This window comes from Poecilia formosa, unplaced genomic scaffold (genome assembly GCF_000485575.1).
Source record: "Poecilia formosa unplaced genomic scaffold, Poecilia_formosa-5.1.2 Scaffold2350, whole genome shotgun sequence".
Taxonomy (NCBI): domain Eukaryota; kingdom Metazoa; phylum Chordata; class Actinopteri; order Cyprinodontiformes; family Poeciliidae; genus Poecilia; species Poecilia formosa.
The window spans coordinates 5,331-11,895 of NW_006802289.1; the positions used below are offsets into that span (position 1 = coordinate 5,331).

The 6,565-nt window shown below is 37.1% G+C and overlaps 1 long non-coding RNA gene across 1 annotated transcript; it reads right to left on the reverse strand.

The window, feature by feature from the left end:
* Positions 1-3,589: 3,589 nt before the first annotated feature.
* LOC103133189 (uncharacterized) lies at positions 3,590-4,465 on the reverse strand. Its single transcript, XR_475698.2, has 3 exons — positions 4,150-4,465; positions 3,942-4,059; positions 3,590-3,678 (listed from the first exon to the last, which is right to left on the reverse strand). It is a non-coding gene; the product is annotated as an uncharacterized LOC103133189 (long non-coding RNA).
* Positions 4,466-6,565: the final 2,100 nt, after the last annotated feature.

Below are 6,565 nucleotides of genomic sequence, written 5' to 3' on the forward strand. Positions count from 1 at the left end.
ATTGCACTAACAAAACAGATGCCATGATCCTGAATGGTGTATTCTTTAATTTTAGAATGATGGACTCTTGCTTTAGAGACCGCAATACAAGGGCAGTCGACTAAAACGGTAAAACACAGACATAATTTAAGTATCATTATACTGACACCATTTAATCAATTACTTTTGGATACTTTTTTGTACTTACTTGCTCAGACCATGTTCATCCATATTGTGAAACAGAAAAGAGAAGTTAAAATCAGGCTGAACTGCATCTTCAGGATAAATCTTTTCCTTTAAATGTCCACCTGTCGAGTCTTTCAGTGAACACAGCTTCTCAGTAAACGATCTCCCCGCCAAAATGTGTAGAAGAGCAGAGAATACAACCGGTTGTGGAATACAACCGGTTGTGGATTTTCTGCTTGCCCAGTCTTGTTCAGGCAACGGATGTGGTGCTCATCTTTCAAGCAGCAACATGCTTTCACTCTTCCGAAACTCCAAGTATCGACCTCAGGAAACGGCAAGTTTACCTTTCAGTGTAAGGTGTGAATCATTTTATTTACCCTGGTTCTGCCCACACTGCACTAAATTTGAGCATAAACATCCCTGTCTACACACTGTACAGACAAATTATTATAATTTTCCATCACAGTCACTCTGAAAATCTTGATTTGCCTCATATTTTTTTAAAAATCATTATATTTACCTTACTCACAAAACTATCTAACCTTTATTTATTCAGTGTCACTTTTGTTAGGGCTTTTCTTATACATTAGCATTCTACCTTTTCATCAGACAAAGAGAACCCATACTTTTTGAATCATTGTATGTCCCTTATGCACACAACCATGTAACATTTATTTATTCTAACCACATTTTACATCACTAATAATTTACAATCTACCTTCTCACCAGACAAAAGAGAACTCATCTGAACTCATACAGTAGATTTTCTCAGTTAGACAAAGTTCATGTGTTCATGAAATGTAAGTCAGTCAAAATAGTATTGACCCAGACATGGGCTGTTCGATCAGTCGATTGAGATCATCTCAGTTGTCAGGGTTTTGCAAACTGTATTACATCAGAACAGAAGGTTTTTTTAGACTGTATCTCATGATGTAAGCAGTTCACAAAAATATATCAAAATGTTGTGAAATATTATTCCAGCAATATGTTTTTTATACTTGTTTTCCTTTCGGAAAAAGTGAAAATCCCTGGAGATTTTCTTGTTTTTGCCCATCATCCTACGCCATTGCTTTGACCCCTTCCACTCATGCACTGTCAAATGGAGTTCACGCTATTAAAATATGACCTACAAAGCCCCCTTTCTGATACATTAGCCCACCGTCTCTCCTTCATGATTAAACCAGTGAGCTCACGTTGTCGTTGTCATGGTTCTCTCATGAACATGACAATATCTACGCTCAAATTCATTGGGTTGAGGTCAGGATTCTGTACAGGCCAGTCCAGTTCATCCACACCAGACTCTGCCATCCATGTCTTTATGAACCTTGCTTTGTACACTGGTGCAGCCATGTTGGAAGAGGAAGGCCCCAGCACCAAACTCTTCCTACAAAGTTGGGAGTATAGAATTGTTCAAAATGTCTTGGTATGCTGAAGCATTCAGCGTTCCTCTCACTGGAACTAAAAGGCCAAGCCCAGCTCCTGAAAAAACAATCCCAAAACATAAGACCGCCTCCACTAAACTGTACAGTATTCACAATGCAGTCAGACAAGTACCGTTCTCCTAGCAACCACCAAACCCAGATTCCTCTGTCAGATTGCCAGATGGAGAGGCGTGGTTTGTCACTTTAGAGAATATGCCACCACTGCTTTAGAGCCCAGTGGTGGCGTGCTCTAAACCACTGCATCTGACGCTTTGCTTTGCACTTGGTGATCTATTGCTTAGATGGAAAGCAATAGATGGACCACATGAAGCTTGGAGGTCTGTTGTGGTTCACTTTGCAAAAAAGATGGCAATCTCTTTGCACTATGTGCTTCAGCATCCGCTGACCCCGCTCCGTCAGCTTACATGGCCTACCACTTCATGGCTGGCTGGCCGTCATTTCTAAACACTTCCATTTTCTTTTGATACAGCTGACTGTTGACTGTGGAATATTTCGGAGAAAAGAAATTTCACGACACAATTTGTTGCATCCCATCACAGTTCCACGCTGGAATTCACTGAGCCCCTGAGAGCAACCCATTCTTTCACAAATGTTTGTAAAAAAAACAGTCTGTGTGCCTAGGTGCTTAATTTTACACACCTCTGGCCATGAAAGTGATTAGAACACCTGATGACGATAATTTGGGTGTTGTGAGCACATACTTTTTGCGATATGGTGCATCACTTGTTTTACCTGGAGAGCACAATTACTAAAAAGAAATAATGATTGTGGACATTCACCATTTAAACTGCAGCTATAATTTAGTATATTATACATATTTTGTCTATCCAAAGCTTTTATCTACAATCTTACTGCTGGTTCTCTTATCAGCTGTTTGTTTGAGCTGGTTTCATTTCTGCATATGCAGAAAAATTGACACAATCTGGAACATAGGAACCAATAATTAAGCTAATTGTATTCATAATCAATAAAAAAAAAACTTTATTCAATTAATTACTATTAGGATTATTTATTTACAGCAATAATGTTTGTTCAATTATTTATTTATAAGCTAGATTTTTGCTTTATGTACACGTTTATTTAAAAAATATTTATCTTTACATACAGACAGCATAAATATAAAGCATAGCTTCACAATTATTTTGTTGCGCTACATTAAAGCTTTGATTCTCACGCTGGTCAGGACACTCGGGAGTAGCAAAACAATCCGTAGGTGTTAAATAGATGTGAAGAAAACATGGCAAAAAAATAGGAACATATCAAATATTGCAAATATTGCCGCTATTCATCCTCAACTTATCTTATGTGTTCATGAGCTGCAAAGCATTGAAAGCCACAGTATTCAAAATTTTCATGTTCTATTTCCTAGAAGAAACTATGCAAAAAGAAGTCACTTTGATTCATTTGTATATCTTCTGTGCCATCCCTTTTTTTTCATTTCCTGGTTGTTTGGCGTCTTTGTGTGGATGCTTTTCTTTTTTGTCACGTATGTTTGCTAGTACCGTGAGGTGGTAGCAGATGACAAACGACAGAGGTGGGGGAAACGGGGATCAAACCAGCAACCTGCTGATCGCTGGTGAACTCCTACCACCATTGCCCCCATTGATGATGATCTTGATGCTAATGTTGGATTTGGAGTGGATTTTGCAGATGTTGAGGTTAAAGTTGTTGATGATGATGCTGTTGAAGAGGTTGATGTTTTGGTTGATGATGCTAAGGTTAGTTCTTATGTTGGTTCTGATCCTAATAATGACGTTGGACTTGATTATACTGACGTTGGTCTTTACAATGGTAGTGCTCTTGGTGTTGCTCCAAGTGCAGAATAATTAGTTTTTTGTATTGGATGACCTCCCTAGCCTTTTTTTTTCACTTTCTTTTCTGTGTTATTGTAATGGCCCCGCACAATTTGGAGGATGCTGATGGTGTAGTCCAGCTGCTTGTTCCTTCTTTAGGATATGTTGTAATTGGTTGAAGTTTAAGTGTTCTCCTTTTCTCCAGAAGCCGAAGGACATGTTTTGCCCATTCATCATTGGGATCGGAGCAAATCGTCTTTCCTTTCTCTGTACGAAACCTGAAATGTATTGTCAGTTGTTTAAATAATAATAATAATAATAATAATAATAATAATAATAATTGCTATTATTATTATTATTATTATTATTATTCAATGCGGTCAATGCAGCATTACATAATTAGATTATTTGATAATGTTTTTGTTTAAACTATTACTGCTGGGGGGTTTTAATGATTAAGATATCTATTGAAAAAGCTGTAGTGTATTGTATCAGATGTAACTGATATGATCAAGACGGAGTAAGAATATAGACTACTTACACAATTGCACTAAAGGGACATATGCCGCCGTTCTGAATGGTGTACTTCTCAATTTTAGAATGATGGATTCTTGTTTTGGAGACCACAGAACATAGACAATCATCAGGAGATTGATTGCCTAAAAGTGTTATATAGAGAAACAGATAATTTAGCTATCAATATAATCAGATCACTTAATAAATTACTTTTTGATAATTTTAGTACTTACTTGCTTGAACCAAGTTCATCCATATTGTGAAACAGAAAAAAGAGTTTAGGCTGAACTGCATCTTCAGTTATAACTCCTTGCCCTTAAATGAGTAGCTGTCGAGCCGTCCAGTAAACACTGTTTCCCAGTAAACAATCTCCCCACCGATTCAGTCTTGTTCAGAGGCTAGACACGTCGTGTTGGTCTTTCAAAACAGCAATGTGCCTTCACTCTTCTGAAACTGCAAGCAATTTATCTCGGCTCTTTTTCGACTACAAACCTCTCTCGTTCTCACCTAAAACTTTCCTCCGCGACCAGAGAGCGTTGTCACAGCAGCCGCATGGCGGGTAGAGGAAGAGCAAATTCACCTTTCATGTCAAAGATGTGAGTCATTCCATTTACCACCGTCCTGCCCACATAGCAATAAACTTGAGCCTAAACATTCCTATATCTACACGCTATATAGACAAATTATCATAATTTTCCATCACGCTCACTCTGAAAATCTTGATTTGCCTCATATTTTTAATTCACACACTTTTTGAATCATTCTATTTCCCCTATGCACAAAACCATCAAACATTTATTTACTCAATGTCACCTTTCTTTAGGGTTTTTCTTATACATTGCTAACTATAGCATTCTACCTTCTCACCAGACAAAGAGAACTCATCTGAACTCATGCAGTAGACTTTCTCAGTTAGCCAAAGTTCATGTGTTCATGTAATTTAAGTCAGTCAGTCAAAATAGAATCGGCCCACACATGTGTTGCTCAATCTGTCATTTGAGCTCATCCTAGTTGTCAGGGTTTTGCAAACTATACTGCATCAGAACGGAAGATTTTCTTAGACTGTATCTTATGATGTAAGCAGCTGACAAAAGTATGCACAAATGCTGTGAAATATTCCAACAAAAAGTTGTTTTTATGCTTGTTTTGCCTTTGTAAAACGTGAGAATCTCTGGAGATTGTTTTGTTATCCGTTGTCGCCCATCATCCTAAACCATAGTTTTGACCTCTTCCACTCATCCTCCTTTACCCTTCTGTGTAGTCATCTAGCTAAACTGTTTGACTTGAACAATTTTTTGGTATACTTACTGTCAACTGGAGTACACTCTACATAAAAATATGACCTAGAAAAGTCATTTTCTAAAGCTAAGTCCACATAGAGATGAACACGCAAAAATGTTGAGTCCGAAACACAGGACGCAGCATCACATTGTGTCGTCTCAAATGTAAACACTGAAACGTAAAGCTGGCATTTTAAAAAAATTCTGGGACATAAATTAAGCTGGGACCCTGTTAATTGTTTTTTTTTTCTTTTATCTTTGTCACAGTTTGTTCATTTGCAGGCACCTTACAAAAGAAAACAAAAAAACATGGTTCTAATTGATGCATTCGCTCACCCTCTCTCCTTTATGGCTAAACCAGCTCATGCTCTGGTTGTCATGGTCCTTTTGTGAACAACACAGCAGAGCACAAAATAGATGATTGTGGGCATTCACTTATTCAAACTGCAGTTATAATTTAATATATCACAGACATTTTTCTAACCAAAGTCATTCAAGGTTGTGCTCCATCTTATTACTTTAGTCTTCACAAAATCTGCATTTCTGACATTGGCATTTTATTACAGCCTTACTGCTGTCTCTCTTATCAGCTGTGTATTTGACCTGGTTTTGTTTCTGCATATGGAAACACACCGAGACACAATCTGGAACACAGAAAATACTAATTAAACCGATTGTGTTCATAAGCTAAAAAAAATCCTATTGAATTAATTTCTATTAGGATTATGTATTCACAGCAATAATGTGCTTGTTCAATAATTCATTTATAAATTAGAACAATTAAAATATATAGTTTATTTTTGCTTTACATACAAATTTATATAAAAAATAGTCATCTTTACATGCATATAGTACAAATATAAAGCATAGTTTCGCAATTATTCTGTTGTGCTACATTAAAGATTTGATATTCAAGCTGGTCAGGACACACTGCAGGAGTTGAAAGACTTGTTGGATAGTTGTGAAGGAAAAAATGCAAACAAAATATGCACATTGGAAATATTAAATATGCAAATATTACCACTATTCCTCCTCGACTTATTGTATGTGTTCATGAGTTGCAAAGAATTGAAAGCCACAGTATTTAAGTATTGCGTGTTATATTTCTTAGAAGAAACTTTGCTGACAGCAGTAACTTTGATTTGCTTGCACATCTTCTCTGCCATTTCTTCATATTTCTCCTTTTGGGTCGTTTCCTGGTTCTTTGATGTCTTCGTGTGGATGGTTTTCTTGTTTTCACGGATGTTGCTGGTATGCGGTTGTTTGCTGAGGTGGCACCAGAGGTTCTAGAAGTGGTGTTTGATGATGTCATTGCCGATGTTGGATTTGGAGTTGACTGGGTAGATACTGAAGTTATGGTTGTTGAGGA